At 44.4% G+C, this 19,611-nt stretch overlaps 10 non-coding genes and 2 pseudogenes across 10 annotated transcripts; all 12 read right to left on the bottom strand.

The window, feature by feature from the left end:
• Window positions 1-289: 289 nt before the first annotated feature.
• Window positions 290-480, bottom strand: LOC141227971 (U2 spliceosomal RNA). Its single transcript, XR_012294900.1, has one exon. It is a non-coding gene; the product is annotated as a U2 spliceosomal RNA (small nuclear RNA).
• A 1,115-nt stretch (window positions 481-1,595) lies between these two features.
• LOC141227970 (U2 spliceosomal RNA) lies at window positions 1,596-1,786 on the bottom strand. Its single transcript, XR_012294899.1, has one exon. It is a non-coding gene; the product is annotated as a U2 spliceosomal RNA (small nuclear RNA).
• A 1,115-nt stretch (window positions 1,787-2,901) lies between these two features.
• On the bottom strand, window positions 2,902-3,092 carry LOC141227969 (U2 spliceosomal RNA). The gene has a single exon (XR_012294898.1). It is a non-coding gene; the product is annotated as a U2 spliceosomal RNA (small nuclear RNA).
• A 1,118-nt stretch (window positions 3,093-4,210) lies between these two features.
• On the bottom strand, window positions 4,211-4,401 carry LOC141227968 (U2 spliceosomal RNA). The gene has a single exon (XR_012294897.1). It is a non-coding gene; the product is annotated as a U2 spliceosomal RNA (small nuclear RNA).
• A 1,118-nt stretch (window positions 4,402-5,519) lies between these two features.
• Window positions 5,520-5,710, bottom strand: LOC141227967 (U2 spliceosomal RNA). Its single transcript, XR_012294896.1, has one exon. It is a non-coding gene; the product is annotated as a U2 spliceosomal RNA (small nuclear RNA).
• A 1,115-nt stretch (window positions 5,711-6,825) lies between these two features.
• On the bottom strand, window positions 6,826-7,033 carry LOC141227929 (U2 spliceosomal RNA; annotated as a pseudogene).
• Window positions 7,034-13,224: 6,191 nt separating this feature from the next.
• LOC141227966 (U2 spliceosomal RNA) lies at window positions 13,225-13,415 on the bottom strand. Its single transcript, XR_012294895.1, has one exon. It is a non-coding gene; the product is annotated as a U2 spliceosomal RNA (small nuclear RNA).
• Window positions 13,416-14,530: 1,115 nt separating this feature from the next.
• LOC141227872 (U2 spliceosomal RNA) lies at window positions 14,531-14,721 on the bottom strand. Its single transcript, XR_012294842.1, has one exon. It is a non-coding gene; the product is annotated as a U2 spliceosomal RNA (small nuclear RNA).
• A 1,115-nt stretch (window positions 14,722-15,836) lies between these two features.
• On the bottom strand, window positions 15,837-16,027 carry LOC141227965 (U2 spliceosomal RNA). The gene has a single exon (XR_012294894.1). It is a non-coding gene; the product is annotated as a U2 spliceosomal RNA (small nuclear RNA).
• Window positions 16,028-17,142: 1,115 nt separating this feature from the next.
• LOC141227893 (U2 spliceosomal RNA) lies at window positions 17,143-17,326 on the bottom strand. Its single transcript, XR_012294861.1, has one exon. It is a non-coding gene; the product is annotated as a U2 spliceosomal RNA (small nuclear RNA).
• Window positions 17,327-17,850: 524 nt separating this feature from the next.
• LOC141227942 (U2 spliceosomal RNA) lies at window positions 17,851-17,966 on the bottom strand (annotated as a pseudogene).
• Window positions 17,967-19,081: 1,115 nt separating this feature from the next.
• Window positions 19,082-19,272, bottom strand: LOC141227964 (U2 spliceosomal RNA). The gene has a single exon (XR_012294893.1). It is a non-coding gene; the product is annotated as a U2 spliceosomal RNA (small nuclear RNA).
• Between the last annotated feature and the right edge of the window lie 339 nt (window positions 19,273-19,611).

Below are 19,611 nucleotides of genomic sequence, written 5' to 3'. Positions count from 1 at the left end.
AGGTGAAAGCTCCAAAATGCTTGCCTAATATGTCTGTTTATCCAAAAGGAAGTAAAAAGGGAGAGCTAGAAAGATAGCATTGCATCACATTACATGGCAATGCAATGCACAGTTGCTGAAGTTGAACCAAAATGAGCTTGTAATCTGGCTTCTGCAACTTTGAACATGAAAAATCCAATGAGGAGAAGAAAAGCAAAGCCAAAGAGTCCATCCCAAAATCCGACAAACAAGCAAAATGAACAAAAAACATTGAATTCAATTCTTTCTGATTTTAGAAACTGCATTAAAGAAGGGGTGCACCGGTCCTGGAGATACTGCAATACCAGGTCAATGCGTGGAGTGGACAGAGCAAGCTCTTTTTCCATCTCCCTGTTCTAAAAATCCATTTAATATATGGTCCCCAGATAGGGGACGTATCAGATATTAAACTGATAAGAACAGATACTACACTTGATCTTAGCCAAAAGGCCGAGAAGCGATAACCAGAATTGGTTTCAAACTACGGAGCCACCCAAGGATCCTGAAAAGTCCATTTGTGGAGATGAGCTCCTGGACTCCCGTTAAGAAGACATGTTGTCAACCTCTAGATCCCTTACATGCCTGCACTTTTCGGCTTGCTGCTGCTGCAATCCACGCGTTTTAGATCTGCATAACTCCACCTCTTTAAACACAGCACCTTCACCCCCTGCTGTTCCCACCCGCCTCAACACCGTTGGAAGGGAGGAGAACCAATTAAGGCGGGGGGTGGGGTGGAACGAGCAGCTGTCTACCCTTAGCAGGAGGGCTCCTGATTACATACCTCTCCTGCTGCTGCTGCTGCTGGCTGTCCAGCAGCAGACTGAAGGTGGCTGCTGCTGTGCACAGGTATATAAAGGCTCAGAGCCTATTATGACACGCGCAGCCAGCGTTCCATTGCCACATTCCATCTACTGCAGGCAGGATACCTGGCTGGCTGAATGTCGCTGAGAAGCTCACAGAGACCGCCATAAGCAACAGTTTAACAGAATGCCACAGACTAATCAACCAAACTTTTTGGGTTGGGTTCTCTTTTATAGTCTGCAGGCATTAAATGAAAGAAGTCAGTGTTCCAGCAGAAGGAGACAACGTTTCAGAAAAGGCATTGTAGCAAACCAAAAAAGAAATTTTAAGCGCAGCAGAGTAACCAGCGCACATACCTGTTAGCTCAGGTGAGTTTAAAAGGCTGCTGTTGATAACAAGGGCATTTGCTAAATAGATGGTGTGTGTGCAACAATATACTGAAAGGTCAATTATATTGTGCAGCTTATCTCACCACCTGTAGTTATTTAGGTGAAAGCTCCAAAATGCTTGCCTAATATGTCTGTTTATCCAAAAGGAAGTAAAAAGGGAGAGCTAGAAAGATAGCATTGCATCACATTACATGGCAATGCAATGCACAGTTGCTGAAGTTGAACCAAAATGAGCTTGTAATCTGGCTTCTGCAACTTTGAACATGAAAAATCCAATGAGGAGAAGAAAAGCAAAGCCAAAGAGTCCATCCCAAAATCCGACAAACAAGCAAAATGAACAAAAAACATTGAATTCAATTCTTTCTGATTTTAGAAACTGCATTAAAGAAGGGGTGCACCGGTCCTGGAGATACTGCAATACCAGGTCAATGCGTGGAGTGGACAGAGCAAGCTCTTTTTCCATCTCCCTGTTCTAAAAATCCATTTAATATATGGTCCCCAGATAGGGGACGTATCAGATATTAAACTGATAAGAACAGATACTACACTTGATCTTAGCCAAAAGGCCGAGAAGCGATAACCAGAATTGGTTTCAAACTACGGAGCCACCCAAGGATCCTGAAAAGTCCATTTGTGGAGATGAGCTCCTGGACTCCCGTTAAGAAGACATGTTGTCAACCTCTTGATCCCTTACATGCCTGCACTTTTCGGCTTGCTGCTGCTGCAATCCACGCGTTTTAGATCTGCATAACTCCACCTCTTTAAACACAGCACCTTCACCCCCTGCTGTTCCCACCCGCCTCAACACCGTTGGAAGGGAGGAGAACCAATTAAGGCGGGGGGTGGGGTGGAACGAGCAGCTGTCTACCCTTAGCAGGAGGGCTCCTGATTACATACCTCTCCTGCTGCTGCTGCTGCTGGCTGTCCAGCAGCAGACTGAAGGTGGCTGCTGCTGTGCACAGGTATATAAAGGCTCAGAGCCTATTATGACACGCGCAGCCAGCGTTCCATTGCCACATTCCATCTACTGCAGGCAGGATACCTGGCTGGCTGAATGTCGCTGAGAAGCTCACAGAGACCGCCATAAGCAACAGTTTAACAGAATGCCACAGACTAATCAACCAAACTTTTTGGGTTGGGTTCTCTTTTATAGTCTGCAGGCATTAAATGAAAGAAGTCAGTGTTCCAGCAGAAGGAGACAACGTTTCAGAAAAGGCATTGTAGCAAACCAAAAAAGAAATTTTAAGCGCAGCAGAGTAACCAGCGCACATACCTGTTAGCTCAGGTGAGTTTAAAAGGCTGCTGTTGATAACAAGGGCATTTGCTAAATAGATGGTGTGTGTGCAACAATATACTGAAAGGTCAATTATATTGTGCAGCTTATCTCACCACCTGTAGTTATTTAGGTGAAAGCTCCAAAATGCTTGCCTAATATGTCTGTTTATCCAAAAGGAAGTAAAAAGGGAGAGCTAGAAAGATAGCATTGCATCACATTACATGGCAATGCAATGCACAGTTGCTGAAGTTGAACCAAAATGAGCTTGTAATCTGGCTTCTGCAACTTTGAACATGAAAAATCCAATGAGGAGAAGAAAAGCAAAGCCAAAGAGTCCATCCCAAAATCCGACAAACAAGCAAAATGAACAAAAAACATTGAATTCAATTCTTTCTGATTTTAGAAACTGCATTAAAGAAGGGGTGCACCGGTCCTGGAGATACTGCAATACCAGGTCAATGCGTGGAGTGGACAGAGCAAGCTCTTTTTCCATCTCCCTGTTCTAAAAATCCATTTAATATATGGTCCCCAGATAGGGGACGTATCAGATATTAAACTGATAAGAACAGATACTACACTTGATCTTAGCCAAAAGGCCGAGAAGCGATAACCAGAATTGGTTTCAAACTACGGAGCCACCCAAGGATCCTGAAAAGTCCATTTGTGGAGATGAGCTCCTGGACTCCCGTTAAGAAGACATGTTGTCAACCTCTAGATCCCTTACATGCCTGCACTTTTCGGCTTGCTGCTGCTGCAATCCACGCGTTTTAGATCTGCATAACTCCACCTCTTTAAACACAGCACCTTCACCCCCTGCTGTTCCCACCCGCCTCAACACCGTTGGAAGGGAGGAGAACCAATTAAGGCGGGGGGTGGGGTGGAACGAGCAGCTGTCTACCCTTAGCAGGAGGGCTCCTGATTACATACCTCTCCTGCTGCTGCTGCTGCTGCTGGCTGTCCAGCAGCAGACTGAAGGTGGCTGCTGCTGTGCACAGGTATATAAAGGCTCAGAGCCTATTATGACACGCGCAGCCAGCGTTCCATTGCCACATTCCATCTACTGCAGGCAGGATACCTGGCTGGCTGAATGTCGCTGAGAAGCTCACAGAGACCGCCATAAGCAACAGTTTAACAGAATGCCACAGACTAATCAACCAAACTTTTTGGGTTGGGTTCTCTTTTATAGTCTGCAGGCATTAAATGAAAGAAGTCAGTGTTCCAGCAGAAGGAGACAACGTTTCAGAAAAGGCATTGTAGCAAACCAAAAAAGAAATTTTAAGCGCAGCAGAGTAACCAGCGCACATACCTGTTAGCTCAGGTGAGTTTAAAAGGCTGCTGTTGATAACAAGGGCATTTGCTAAATAGATGGTGTGTGTGCAACAATATACTGAAAGGTCAATTATATTGTGCAGCTTATCTCACCACCTGTAGTTATTTAGGTGAAAGCTCCAAAATGCTTGCCTAATATGTCTGTTTATCCAAAAGGAAGTAAAAAGGGAGAGCTAGAAAGATAGCATTGCATCACATTACATGGCAATGCAATGCACAGTTGCTGAAGTTGAACCAAAATGAGCTTGTAATCTGGCTTCTGCAACTTTGAACATGAAAAATCCAATGAGGAGAAGAAAAGCAAAGCCAAAGAGTCCATCCCAAAATCCGACAAACAAGCAAAATGAACAAAAAACATTGAATTCAATTCTTTCTGATTTTAGAAACTGCATTAAAGAAGGGGTGCACCGGTCCTGGAGATACTGCAATACCAGGTCAATGCGTGGAGTGGACAGAGCAAGCTCTTTTTCCATCTCCCTGTTCTAAAAATCCATTTAATATATGGTCCCCAGATAGGGGACGTATCAGATATTAAACTGATAAGAACAGATACTACACTTGATCTTAGCCAAAAGGCCGAGAAGCGATAACCAGAATTGGTTTCAAACTACGGAGCCACCCAAGGATCCTGAAAAGTCCATTTGTGGAGATGAGCTCCTGGACTCCCGTTAAGAAGACATGTTGTCAACCTCTAGATCCCTTACATGCCTGCACTTTTCGGCTTGCTGCTGCTGCAATCCACGCGTTTTAGATCTGCATAACTCCACCTCTTTAAACACAGCACCTTCACCCCCTGCTGTTCCCACCCGCCTCAACACCGTTGGAAGGGAGGAGAACCAATTAAGGCGGGGGGTGGGGTGGAACGAGCAGCTGTCTACCCTTAGCAGGAGGGCTCCTGATTACATACCTCTCCTGCTGCTGCTGCTGCTGCTGGCTGTCCAGCAGCAGACTGAAGGTGGCTGCTGCTGTGCACAGGTATATAAAGGCTCAGAGCCTATTATGACACGCGCAGCCAGCGTTCCATTGCCACATTCCATCTACTGCAGGCAGGATACCTGGCTGGCTGAATGTCGCTGAGAAGCTCACAGAGACCGCCATAAGCAACAGTTTAACAGAATGCCACAGACTAATCAACCAAACTTTTTGGGTTGGGTTCTCTTTTATAGTCTGCAGGCATTAAATGAAAGAAGTCAGTGTTCCAGCAGAAGGAGACAACGTTTCAGAAAAGGCATTGTAGCAAACCAAAAAAGAAATTTTAAGCGCAGCAGAGTAACCAGCGCACATACCTGTTAGCTCAGGTGAGTTTAAAAGGCTGCTGTTGATAACAAGGGCATTTGCTAAATAGATGGTGTGTGTGCAACAATATACTGAAAGGTCAATTATATTGTGCAGCTTATCTCACCACCTGTAGTTATTTAGGTGAAAGCTCCAAAATGCTTGCCTAATATGTCTGTTTATCCAAAAGGAAGTAAAAAGGGAGAGCTAGAAAGATAGCATTGCATCACATTACATGGCAATGCAATGCACAGTTGCTGAAGTTGAACCAAAATGAGCTTGTAATCTGGCTTCTGCAACTTTGAACATGAAAAATCCAATGAGGAGAAGAAAAGCAAAGCCAAAGAGTCCATCCCAAAATCCGACAAACAAGCAAAATGAACAAAAAACATTGAATTCAATTCTTTCTGATTTTAGAAACTGCATTAAAGAAGGGGTGCACCGGTCCTGGAGATACTGCAATACCAGGTCAATGCGTGGAGTGGACAGAGCAAGCTCTTTTTCCATCTCCCTGTTCTAAAAATCCATTTAATATATGGTCCCCAGATAGGGGACGTATCAGATATTAAACTGATAAGAACAGATACTACACTTGATCTTAGCCAAAAGGCCGAGAAGCGATAACCAGAATTGGTTTCAAACTACGGAGCCACCCAAGGATCCTGAAAAGTCCATTTGTGGAGATGAGCTCCTGGACTCCCGTTAAGAAGACATGTTGTCAACCTCTAGATCCCTTACATGCCTGCACTTTTCGGCTTGCTGCTGCTGCAATCCACGCGTTTTAGATCTGCATAACTCCACCTCTTTAAACACAGCACCTTCACCCCCTGCTGTTCCCACCCGCCTCAACACCGTTGGAAGGGAGGAGAACCAATTAAGGCGGGGGGTGGGGTGGAACGAGCAGCTGTCTACCCTTAGCAGGAGGGCTCCTGATTACATACCTCTCCTGCTGCTGCTGCTGCTGGCTGTCCAGCAGCAGACTGAAGGTGGCTGCTGCTGTGCACAGGTATATAAAGGCTCAGAGCCTATTATGACACGCGCAGCCAGCGTTCCATTGCCACATTCCATCTACTGCAGGCAGGATACCTGGCTGGCTGAATGTCGCTGAGAAGCTCACAGAGACCGCCATAAGCAACAGTTTAACAGAATGCCACAGACTAATCAACCAAACTTTTTGGGTTGGGTTCTCTTTTATAGTCTGCAGGCATTAAATGAAAGAAGTCAGTGTTCCAGCAGAAGGAGACAACGTTTCAGAAAAGGCATTGTAGCAAACCAAAAAAGAAATTTTAAGCGCAGCAGAGTAACCAGCGCACATACCTGTTAGCTCAGGTGAGTTTAAAAGGCTGCTGTTGATAACAAGGGCATTTGCTAAATAGATGGTGTGTGTGCAACAATATACTGAAAGGTCAATTATATTGTGCAGCTTATCTCACCACCTGTAGTTATTTAGGTGAAAGCTCCAAAATGCTTGCCTAATATGTCTGTTTATCCAAAAGGAAGTAAAAAGGGAGAGCTAGAAAGATAGCATTGCATCACATTACATGGCAATGCAATGCACAGTTGCTGAAGTTGAACCAAAATGAGCTTGTAATCTGGCTTCTGCAACTTTGAACATGAAAAATCCAATGAGGAGAAGAAAAGCAAAGCCAAAGAGTCCATCCCAAAATCCGACAAACAAGCAAAATGAACAAAAAACATTGAATTCAATTCTTTCTGATTTTAGAAACTGCATTAAAGAAGGGGTGCACCGGTCCTGGAGATACTGCAATACCAGGTCAATGCGTGGAGTGGACAGAGCAAGCTCTTTTTCCATCTCCCTGTTCTAAAAATCCATTTAATATATGGTCCCCAGATAGGGGACGTATCAGATATTAAACTGATAAGAACAGATTTTTTTTTTTTTTTTTTTCTTTTTTTTTTTTTTTTCTTTTTAACCAAATCAGATAGGCCGGAGCATAAGCTCAATCAAATTGACTTACAAAAGCCTTTCATTGACACTTAGCCTTTCATCACACTTGGTATATAATCAAAAATAAAACCAAACCTTATCATCAGGTACATTATACACTACTAATTAAACTTTACCAAAAACCTCCACTTTTTAAACTTCCAGATCCCTTCAGCATCTATAATACTTCCACGTTCCTGATCCCAGAGGTATATTACATACATACGTGACAGAATCAATCTCAAACATTCATTAACTGACATTTTCTTCCTTTTAAAAACTAACAAATTCCTCGCATCCCACAAACTTTCAATTACACACACCACCAACAACCATAAAATCCTATCCTTAATTCTACTACATGCACCCATCCCAAACATAGCAAGTTTTCAATTAACATACTTTACACCCACCAATTCCTTGCAAAGTCCCCCTATACCCTTCCATACATCATATGCAAAATCACAATCCCATACCATATGTCTAACATGCTCTCTCAAACCACATCCATCCTTCGGGCATACCTCAGATTTAACTAAATCCCTCTTCTTTTGCACATCTCTAACAGGCAAAATGTCATGCAATATCATCCAAGCGATATCTCTCTGTCTGTTAGTCACACCATCTATACTTAATTTTCTCCACATCTCGGTTACTTCCTCCCCTCTCAACCCATTGATATTACATACCACCTCACGCTCACGCACCATCCTAATGACTTTCTTCTTTTGCCTAAAATCACTCATGTTAACGGACAACAAATCATACTTCCTTACAAATTTCTCAACACAACCATACCATACAGGACACTTAAAAGCAACAGGCACTCTAGCATCCCTTTTGACCCACTTTAAGCCATAAAGCATCCATCCAGCCGAATACTTCATCATATAAGCACACTTATTACTTTTCCCTAGAACCACCACCACCATTTTCACGTAACTAATCCCTAAAAAGAAATCAATATTTGGAAAATCCAAACCACCATTTACACATAACTTATAGACATATTCCCGTTTCAATTTCTCCATGCGACTTCCCCAAAGAAAATTAAAGATGAATTTCTCAGTTTTCCTAATTTTCTTAAAAGCAGCAGGATATACATTCGCAACAAACAACAAAATAGGCAAAATAACCGCCTTAATAATCAGAACTTTCCCAGTCAGAGTTAATTCTCTCATTCGCCAAAAATTCAACTTGCGCACCACTCTCACCCCACAATCTTCCCAACTCTCATTTCCTTTCAAATCATCATTAAACTTAATCCCAAGCACCTTTATTGCACCATCCTCACACCTCACACCATTCATCCATACATTCCTCTCACCAAAACATTTAAAGGAACTCTTAGTCCAATTGACCTTAAAAGCTGAGACACTACAAAACAAACTTAATATCAACCTTGCCCTACTCATCGCAGCCATATTCCCACTCACAATCACTACATCATCCATGTAACCTAGAATTCTCACATCCTTTCCATTACTCCCAGGAATCATCACACCTCTCATAACCTTATCCTTCCTAACCATACACATCAACACTTCAATCACACTAATAAACAAAAAAGGGGACATAGGGCACCCCTGACGCACTCCTGATTTAATTCTCACTTTCTCACTCAACCACCCATTCACCAAAAATTCACTTGAAACATTACAATACAAACTCCTAACACAGTTTACAAAATTCCTGGAATAACCCATCTTAGACAAAACCTTAAACATAAAGCTATGTGACACACGGTCAAAAGCTTTTTCAAAATCAACCGAAAACAACAAACATTTCTGCTTACGACTCATACAATCCCCAATCACATCACGCAACAACACCAAATTTTCAGTCATACTTCTCCCAGGCACTGCACACACTTGATCTTCATCCACCACACCGCCAATCACTTCCCGCATCCGGCTAGCCAACAATTTACTAAACACCTTATAGTCTGCATTCAAAAGGGTGATTGGCCTCCAATTCCCCAAATCCTTTTTATCACCTTTCTTATGAACCAAAACCACCACCCCATCTCTCATAGATTCACTCAACATATTCTCCGTGAACATATACTGGCACACCTCCAATAAGTCATTTCCCATCGTGTCCCATTCCTTAACATATAACTCCACGGGCAGTCCATCCTTCCCAGGTGTTTTATTCTTACTCGCAGACATCACCACTTTTTTAACTTCATCCAACACAATTACATCATCCAATATTTCACGTTCATCCTCACCCAAACAACCTTCTAAACACCCCAAAGCATCAGTCAACATCCTATCATCAACCCATTTTTCCCCATACAACTCCTTATAAAACAACACCACCTCCTGCATCACATCCTTCCCACTCACACACACCCCATCACCATTCACCACCTCATCCATATCTACTTTCTTCCCAAAAACTTTTTTGAAAAAAAACCTTGTGCATTTCTCATTTTTCTCCAAATGTTCAATCTTAGAACGGTAAATAATTTCTTTCCCTTTACCCTCAATATATTTCTTAATCTCTTTTTTCACTTGACACATCAAAACATCCACATCCACTCCAATCATCCTTAACTTCCTCAGCCACTCCAGTCTAGAGCTTAAATCATTAAATTTTACTCTATTCATTGCTGCTTTCCTCCTGCCCCTTTTTCTAAAGAAAAAACCAATCTCACTCTTCATCCAGTCCCACCACTCAAGCACATTCCTGAAATCACTTTTTTTATCCCTCCACCTAACATACATTCGCCTAAAATCACACATGATCCTATTATCTTCCAGCAAACGCACATTAAGTTTCCACACGCCACCACCATATACAAAGGAAATCTTACCTTCTAGACGTGCCCTCAAACACACATGGTCAGAGAAGGGAACATCTTCCTGCTGGAAATTCCTACAAATAACATTTTGTGAAGAAAAGAAGATACGGTCTATTCTAGACTCTATGCCTCCCCTGTCGGCCTTATAGGTCGCAGGAGGTGGATTACCTAAAAAAACTTCCGCAGCATCCTGTAAGGAAAAATCCGCCACAAGACTCTTGAGTCTTTTACCTGTAACATCCATCTTATCCCCCTCCGTCACACAATTGAAATCTCCAACAAAAATTATTGGCATTTTGCCAGATAAAAAAAACATAATTTCTCGAAAATTTCCAGCCTCTCCCCTTTATCTATTGGTGCATACATATTTACCACCCTAACCCTCCACCCCCTACAATTTAACTCACATATTACACACCTCCCCGCCTCCACCACCATGTAACTTTCTATCTTAACACTATAACCCTTCACCAAAACACCTACCCCACAATTTTTATTACATACAGAACCAGACCACACACTTTGACCTAAAGGCCATGCATTTTCACTTAAGGGATCGGAGATCCCACACTCCTGGACACAGTATACGTCCGCATCCAAGTTGCTCAAGTAGTCCAAAATTGCCACTTTTCTCGACTCAGATTTAATCAGCCGAACATTTAGCGACAAGATGCTGAGAGCAACTTGGGCACCCATCTATTAATTTGATGTGGCAGGTCACGACAACATGCCCACCTGTACATCATCCTAACCCTTCTGGGGGTAGGACGCTGGACGTGCAGATATCGTAGTTTGTGCCTTCCCCCAAAAAAGACACATCTTGGGGATCGGATGCAGTAGGGTACACCCGGGCTGGACTCACACTGCAATCACTTAAAGGGGAAAAGGATGGTTCAGTTTTCTTCTTTTTCTTCACTGAAGCGCCTCCATCTTCATCTGAACTATAATCCCGCCGCTGGGGGTCAAAGTCCCCCTGACCTCCCTCCTCCTCAAGGTCAGAAACGACATCGCTCCAGGCCACATGCGGTGTTCTGGTCAGATCAGACTCCTCTTCCCCCTGCAATGTAACCATCATGTCTGGAATTTCAGCCTCCAGATCCTCCACCGGGGCCACTTCCATGCCTATACGATCATCAGTTATCGTCTCAGACTCACTGACATCTGAAGCCACAGACGCGGCCCTCTGCACCGGTGGCTCAGGTGCCAGCTCCATATTTCCTCTTACATTCACACGAACCAGTTCTGGAAAAGCAACCCGAGCCTCCTCCTCATCCAGGAAAGCCAGAGTAGATATCGGAGCAGTCGGAGTTGGAGCAGTCGGAGTTGTAGCTGTGGGTGCAGGAGATTCATTTCTTCTCCTTCCCCTTCCCGCTGCCCCCGCATATGAACCAGGATGGAATATACAGTCTCTGAAGGCATGCCCCTTCTCTCCACAGAGGTTTCAGACTATTTCATTTTTGCAATTATTGGAAGAATGACCCACCTCATTGCACTTCCTGCAAATAATCTGTCTGATGTCGCATGCTTCCTGAGTATGGCCATACCTCCTACAATGACGACAAAACCTGGGCGCATTGGGGAAGAACAGGTAACCCCGCTCACTCCCAATGGAAAAATTTGATGGAGGATAATGTATACCCCCTGGTTCATCAGGACTTTCCCGGAACTTGACCATGAAACGATATTTACCGGTCCATAGTTCCTCCTCATTCATGACTTTTACTGCCACCTTGGTAATATAGCAGTGCCTATTTAGAAAGGCATAAATCAAAGCCAAGTCCACATGTGGGTTGTACATGAAAACAGTCAGAGGTACCTCTTTGGAGCAATACAAGATGACAAAAGTCAGCCCATCCAAATATTGATTGTCCAGATTCTTTTTCAAACAATCATAGAAATTGTTGCAAACAGCCATAGAAGTAAATACAAGATTATACTTGCTTTTGAATTGCTGGAGGCACAAGATTTCTTCCTTCTTCACTTCAAGGAGTCCAAACAAAATCTCCTTCACCACGAAGCTGAGGGTAAAGATTCCTTCTTTGCCTTCTTCCACATCAATCTGGATTCCAAACTTCACTCGAGCCTCACCGGGCCCAGCGTATCGAATGCGTCCCATTATCGCTAGTCGTGTCTACTGGCCAACTCCTTATAGCAGCAAGTGGCTTAAGCCATAAAATGGCGATGCCACAGGGCCAAGAGTTAACGCACAGAGAGCCAAATGACTAGACCCATTACAGATCTGAGCCAAAAGGCCGAGAAGCGATAACCAGAATTGGTTTCAAACTACGGAGCCACCCAAGGATCCTGAAAAGTCCATTTGTGGAGATGAGCTCCTGGACTCCCGTTAAGAAGACATGTTGTCAACCTCTAGATCCCTTACATGCCTGCACTTTTCGGCTTGCTGCTGCTGCAATCCACGCGTTTTAGATCTGCATAACTCCACCTCTTTAAACACAGCACCTTCACCCCCTGCTGTTCCCACCCGCCTCAACACCGTTGGAAGGGAGGAGAACCAATTAAGGCGGGGGGTGGGGTGGAACGAGCAGCTGTCTACCCTTAGCAGGAGGGCTCCTGATTACATACCTCTCCTGCTGCTGCTGCTGCTGGCTGTCCAGCAGCAGACTGAAGGTGGCTGCTGCTGTGCACAGGTATATAAAGGCTCAGAGCCTATTATGACACGCGCAGCCAGCGTTCCATTGCCACATTCCATCTACTGCAGGCAGGATACCTGGCTGGCTGAATGTCGCTGAGAAGCTCACAGAGACCGCCATAAGCAACAGTTTAACAGAATGCCACAGACTAATCAACCAAACTTTTTGGGTTGGGTTCTCTTTTATAGTCTGCAGGCATTAAATGAAAGAAGTCAGTGTTCCAGCAGAAGGAGACAACGTTTCAGAAAAGGCATTGTAGCAAACCAAAAAAGAAATTTTAAGCGCAGCAGAGTAACCAGCGCACATACCTGTTAGCTCAGGTGAGTTTAAAAGGCTGCTGTTGATAACAAGGGCATTTGCTAAATAGATGGTGTGTGTGCAACAATATACTGAAAGGTCAATTATATTGTGCAGCTTATCTCACCACCTGTAGTTATTTAGGTGAAAGCTCCAAAATGCTTGCCTAATATGTCTGTTTATCCAAAAGGAAGTAAAAAGGGAGAGCTAGAAAGATAGCATTGCATCACATTACATGGCAATGCAATGCACAGTTGCTGAAGTTGAACCAAAATGAGCTTGTAATCTGGCTTCTGCAACTTTGAACATGAAAAATCCAATGAGGAGAAGAAAAGCAAAGCCAAAGAGTCCATCCCAAAATCCGACAAACAAGCAAAATGAACAAAAAACATTGAATTCAATTCTTTCTGATTTTAGAAACTGCATTAAAGAAGGGGTGCACCGGTCCTGGAGATACTGCAATACCAGGTCAATGCGTGGAGTGGACAGAGCAAGCTCTTTTTCCATCTCCCTGTTCTAAAAATCCATTTAATATATGGTCCCCAGATAGGGGACGTATCAGATATTAAACTGATAAGAACAGATACTACACTTGATCTTAGCCAAAAGGCCGAGAAGCGATAACCAGAATTGGTTTCAAACTACGGAGCCACCCAAGGATCCTGAAAAGTCCATTTGTGGAGATGAGCTCCTGGACTCCCGTTAAGAAGACATGTTGTCAACCTCTAGATCCCTTACATGCCTGCACTTTTCGGCTTGCTGCTGCTGCAATCCACGCGTTTTAGATCTGCATAACTCCACCTCTTTAAACACAGCACCTTCACCCCCTGCTGTTCCCACCCGCCTCAACACCGTTGGAAGGGAGGAGAACCAATTAAGGCGGGGGGTGGGGTGGAACGAGCAGCTGTCTACCCTTAGCAGGAGGGCTCCTGATTACATACCTCTCCTGCTGCTGCTGCTGCTGGCTGTCCAGCAGCAGACTGAAGGTGGCTGCTGCTGTGCACAGGTATATAAAGGCTCAGAGCCTATTATGACACGCGCAGCCAGCGTTCCATTGCCACATTCCATCTACTGCAGGCAGGATACCTGGCTGGCTGAATGTCGCTGAGAAGCTCACAGAGACCGCCATAAGCAACAGTTTAACAGAATGCCACAGACTAATCAACCAAACTTTTTGGGTTGGGTTCTCTTTTATAGTCTGCAGGCATTAAATGAAAGAAGTCAGTGTTCCAGCAGAAGGAGACAACGTTTCAGAAAAGGCATTGTAGCAAACCAAAAAAGAAATTTTAAGCGCAGCAGAGTAACCAGCGCACATACCTGTTAGCTCAGGTGAGTTTAAAAGGCTGCTGTTGATAACAAGGGCATTTGCTAAATAGATGGTGTGTGTGCAACAATATACTGAAAGGTCAATTATATTGTGCAGCTTATCTCACCACCTGTAGTTATTTAGGTGAAAGCTCCAAAATGCTTGCCTAATATGTCTGTTTATCCAAAAGGAAGTAAAAAGGGAGAGCTAGAAAGATAGCATTGCATCACATTACATGGCAATGCAATGCACAGTTGCTGAAGTTGAACCAAAATGAGCTTGTAATCTGGCTTCTGCAACTTTGAACATGAAAAATCCAATGAGGAGAAGAAAAGCAAAGCCAAAGAGTCCATCCCAAAATCCGACAAACAAGCAAAATGAACAAAAAACATTGAATTCAATTCTTTCTGATTTTAGAAACTGCATTAAAGAAGGGGTGCACCGGTCCTGGAGATACTGCAATACCAGGTCAATGCATGGAGTGGACAGAGCAAGCTCTTTTTCCATCTCCCTGTTCTAAAAATCCATTTAATATATGGTCCCCAGATAGGGGACGTATCAGATATTAAACTGATAAGAACAGATACTACACTTGATCTTAGCCAAAAGGCCGAGAAGCGATAACCAGAATTGGTTTCAAACTACGGAGCCACCCAAGGATCCTGAAAAGTCCATTTGTGGAGATGAGCTCCTGGACTCCCGTTAAGAAGACATGTTGTCAACCTCTAGATCCCTTACATGCCTGCACTTTTCGGCTTGCTGCTGCTGCAATCCACGCATTTTAGATCTGCATAACTCCACCTCTTTAAACACAGCACCTTCACCCCCTGCTGTTCCCACCCGCCTCAACACCGTTGGAAGGGAGGAGAACCAATTAAGGCGGGGAGTGGGGTGGAACGAGCAGCTGTCTACCCTTAGCAGGAGGGCTCCTGATTACATACCTCTCCTGCTGCTGCTGCTGCTGGCTGTCCAGCAGCAGACTGAAGGTGGCTGCTGCTGTGCACAGGTATATAAAGGCTCAGAGCCTATTATGACACGCGCAGCCAGCGTTCCATTGCCACATTCCATCTACTGCAGGCAGGATACCTGGCTGGCTGAATGTCGCTGAGAAGCTCACAGAGACCGCCATAAGCAACAGTTTAACAGAATGCCACAGACTAATCAACCAAACTTTTTGGGTTGGGTTCTCTTTTATAGTCTGCAGGCATTAAATGAAAGAAGTCAGTGTTCCAGCAGAAGGAGACAACGTTTCAGAAAAGGCATTGTAGCAAACCAAAATAGAAATTTTAAGCGCAGCAGAGTAACCAGCGCACATACCTGTTAGCTCAGGTGAGTTTAAAAGGCTGCTGTTGATAACAAGGGCATTTGCTAAATAGATGGTGTGTGTGCAACAATATACTGAAAGGTCAATTATATTGTGCAGCTTATCTCACCACCTGTAGTTATTTAGGTGAAAGCTCCAAAATGCTTGCCTAATATGTCTGTTTATCCAAAAGGAAGTAAAAAGGGAGAGCTAGAAAGATAGCATTGCATCACATTACATGGCAATGCAATGCACAGTTGCTGAAGTTGAACCAAAATGAGCTTGTAATCTGGCTTCTGCAACTTTGAACATGAAAAATCCAATGAGGAGAAGAAAAGCAAAGCCAAAGAGTCCATCCCAAAATCCGACAAACAAGCAAAATGAACAAAAAACATTGAATTCAATTCTTTCTGATTTTAGAAACTGCATTAAAGAAGGGGTGCACCGGTCCTGGAGATACTGCAATACCAGGTCAATGCGTGGAGTGGACAGAGCAAGCTCTTTTTCCATCTCCCTGTTCTAAAAATCCATTTAATATATGGTCCCCAGATAGGGGACGTATCAGATATTAAACTGATAAGAACAGATACTACACTTGATCTTAGCCAAAAGGCCGAGAAGCGATAACCAGAATTGGTTTCAAACTACAGAGCCACCCAAGGATCCTGAAAAGTCCATTTGTGGAGATGAGCTCCTGGACTCCCGTTAAGAAGACATGTTGTCAACCTCTAGATCCCTTACATGCCTGCACTTTTCGGCTTGCTGCTGCTGCAATCCACGCGTTTTAGATCTGCATAACTCCACCTCTTTAAACACAGCACCTTCACCCCCTGCTGTTCCCACCCGCCTCAACACCGTTGGAAGGGAGGAGAACCAATTAAGGCGGGGGGTGGGGTGGAACGAGCAGCTGTCTACCCTTAGCAGGAGGGCTCCTGATTACATACCTCTCCTGCTGCTGCTGCTGCTGGCTGTCCAGCAGCAGACTGAAGGTGGCTGCTGCTGTGCACAGGTATATAAAGGCTCAGAGCCTATTATGACACGCGCAGCCAGCGTTCCATTGCCACATTCCATCTACTGCAGGCAGGATACCTGGCTGGCTGAATGTCGCTGAGAAGCTCACAGAGACCGCCATAAGCAACAGTTTAACAGAATGCCACAGACTAATCAACCAAACTTTTTGGGTTGGGTTCTCTTTTATAGTCTGCAGGCATTAAATGAAAGAAGTCAGTGTTCCAGCAGAAGGAGACAACGTTTCAGAAAAGGCATTGTAGCAAACCAAAAAAGAAATTTTAAGCGCAGCAGAGTAACCAGCGCACATACCTGTTAGCTCAGGTGAGTTTAAAAGGCTGCTGTTGATAACAAGGGCATTTGCTAAATAGATGGTGTGTGTGCAACAATATACTGAAAGGTCAATTATATTGTGCAGCTTATCTCACCACCTGTAGTTATTTAGGTGAAAGCTCCAAAATGCTTGCCTAATATGTCTGTTTATCCAAAAGGAAGTAAAAAGGGAGAGCTAGAAAGATAGCATTGCATCACATTACATGGCAATGCAATGCACAGTTGCTGAAGTTGAACCAAAATGAGCTTGTAATCTGGCTTCTGCAACTTTGAACATGAAAAATCCAATGAGGAGAAGAAAAGCAAAGCCAAAGAGTCCATCCCAAAATCCGACAAACAAGCAAAATGAACAAAAAACATTGAATTCAATTCTTTCTGATTTTAGAAACTGCATTAAAGAAGGGGTGCACCGGTCCTGGAGATACTGCAATACCAGGTCAATGCGTGGAGTGGACAGAGCAAGCTCTTTTTCCATCTCCCTGTTCTAAAAATCCATTTAATATATGGTCCCCAGATAGGGGACGTATCAGATATTAAACTGATAAGAACAGATTTTTTTTGATTGAAGCTGCATCCAAGGCACTGAAAAATGTGACCGAAGTCACACCAAAACAGCGCACGAGGCGAGGATTCATGTGGACCCTTCCCGGAGGAGAGGGTCCCCAATAAACCATCCCCATTCCTCCGAGCCAGAAGGCCACAGCGAGGGTCAGGGATCTCCGATGCTCTCCCTAGCCGAAGCCGGAGAAGAGCCGTTTTCGTGCTCCCAGCTTCCATCTAGGCTGCCACCCTAGTGGAGCTGGAGTCTGTGTTGGTTTCTCAGCCCAAAGCTGACCGGACCTCCGACCGGCTTTATAAAAATTCCCCTTCCTAGCCCGGAGGCCAGGAATAGGGGGGGTTGCTCAGAAAGTATGATTGGCAAAGGTGCGGCGTGCTACGAAGCAAAGTCTTTCTGGGGTTCCCAGTCCCAGTAAGCTTGGACTCCCACCAGGGCGCCTACTCCTGGGGCACATTGCTCCAAAGCCCTCACACTTACCCAGCCTAGTGACTTCGATCCTGGAGGGCCATGTTTTCCATCAGATAACTCTATGAGCCACCTGGCGTACTAACAAGTGCACCAAACCAGTGTGTAATATGCATCAATTTACTAGGGCAGCCCAAGGACAAAACTGCCTTTTCAAAAGATACTACACTTGATCTTAGCCAAAAGGCCGAGAAGCGATAACCAGAATTGGTTTCAAACTACGGAGCCACCCAAGGATCCTGAAAAGTCCATTTGTGGAGATGAGCTCCTGGACTCCCGTTAAGAAGACATGTTGTCAACCTCTAGATCCCTTACATGCCTGCACTTTTCGGCTTGCTGCTGCTGCAATCCACGCGTTTTAGATCTGCATAACTCCACCTCTTTAAACACAGCACCTTCACCCCCTGCTGTTCCCACCCGCCTCAACACCGTTGGAAGGGAGGAGAACCAATTAAGGCGGGGGGTGGGGTGGAACGAGCAGCTGTCTACCCTTAGCAGGAGGGCTCCTGATTACATACCTCTCCTGCTGCTGCTGCTGCTGGCTGTCCAGCAGCAGACTGAAGGTGGCTGCTGCTGTGCACAGGTATATAAAGGCTCAGAGCCTATTATGACACGCGCAGCCAGCGTTCCATTGCCACATTCCATCTACTGCAGGCAGGATACCTGGCTGGCTGAATGTCGCTGAGAAGCTCACAGAGACCGCCATAAGCAACAGTTTAACAGAATGCCACAGACTAATCAACCAAACTTTTTGGGTTGGGTTCTCTTTTATAGTCTGCAGGCATTAAATGAAAGAAGTCAGTGTTCCAGCAGAAGGAGACAACGTTTCAGAAAAGGCATTGTAGCAAACCAAAAAAGAAATTTTAAGCGCAGCAGAGTAACCAGCGCACATACCTGTTAGCTCAGGTGAGTTTAAAAGGCTGCTGTTGATAACAAGGGCATTTGCTAAATAGATGGTGTGTGTGCAACAATATACTGAAAGGTCAATTATATTGTGCAGCTTATCTCACCACCTGTAGTTATTTAGGTGAAAGCTCCAAAATGCTTGCCTAATATGTCTGTTTATCCAAAAGGAAGTAAAAAGGGAGAGCTAGAAAGATAGCATTGCATCACATTACATGGCAATGCAATGCACAGTTGCTGAAGTTGAACCAAAATGAGCTTGTAATCTGGCTTCTGCAACTTTGAACATGAAAAATCCAATGAGGAGAAGAAAAGCAAAGCCAAAGAGTCCATCCCAAAATCCGACAAACAAGCAAAATGAACAAAAAACATTGAATTCAATTCTTTCTGATTTTAGAAACTGCATTAAAGAAGGGGTGCACCGGTCCTGGAGATACTGCAATACCAGGTCAATGCGTGGAGTGGACAGAGCAAGCTCTTTTTCCATCTCCCTGTTCTAAAAATCCATTTAATATATGGTCCCCAGATAGGGGACGTATCAGATATTAAACTGATAAGAACAGATACTACACTTGATCTTAGCCAAAAGGCCGAGAAGCGATAACCAGAATTGGTTTCAAACTACGGAGCCACCCAAGGATCCTGAAAAGTCCATTTGTGGAGATGAGCTCCTGGACTCCCGTTAAGAAGACATGTTGTCAACCTCTAGATCCCTTACATGCCTGCACTTTTCGGCTTGCTGCTGCTGCAATCCACGCGTTTTAGATCTGCATAACTCCACCTCTTTAAACACAGCACCTTCACCCCCTGCTGTTCCCACCCGCCTCAACACCGTTGGAAGGGAGGAGAACCAATTAAGGCGGGGGGTGGGGTGGAACGAGCAGCTGTCTACCCTTAGCAGGAGGGCTCCTGATTACATACCTCTCCTGCTGCTGCTGCTA

This window comes from Phyllobates terribilis, unplaced genomic scaffold, assembly GCF_046119375.1.
Source record: "Phyllobates terribilis strain yellow unplaced genomic scaffold, ASM4611937v1 Scaffold_434__1_contigs__length_1565206, whole genome shotgun sequence".
Lineage (NCBI taxonomy): Eukaryota > Metazoa > Chordata > Amphibia > Anura > Dendrobatidae > Phyllobates > Phyllobates terribilis.
Note: the sequence above shows the minus strand (reverse complement) of the source record. Positions and strands in the feature narration are given on the sequence as shown.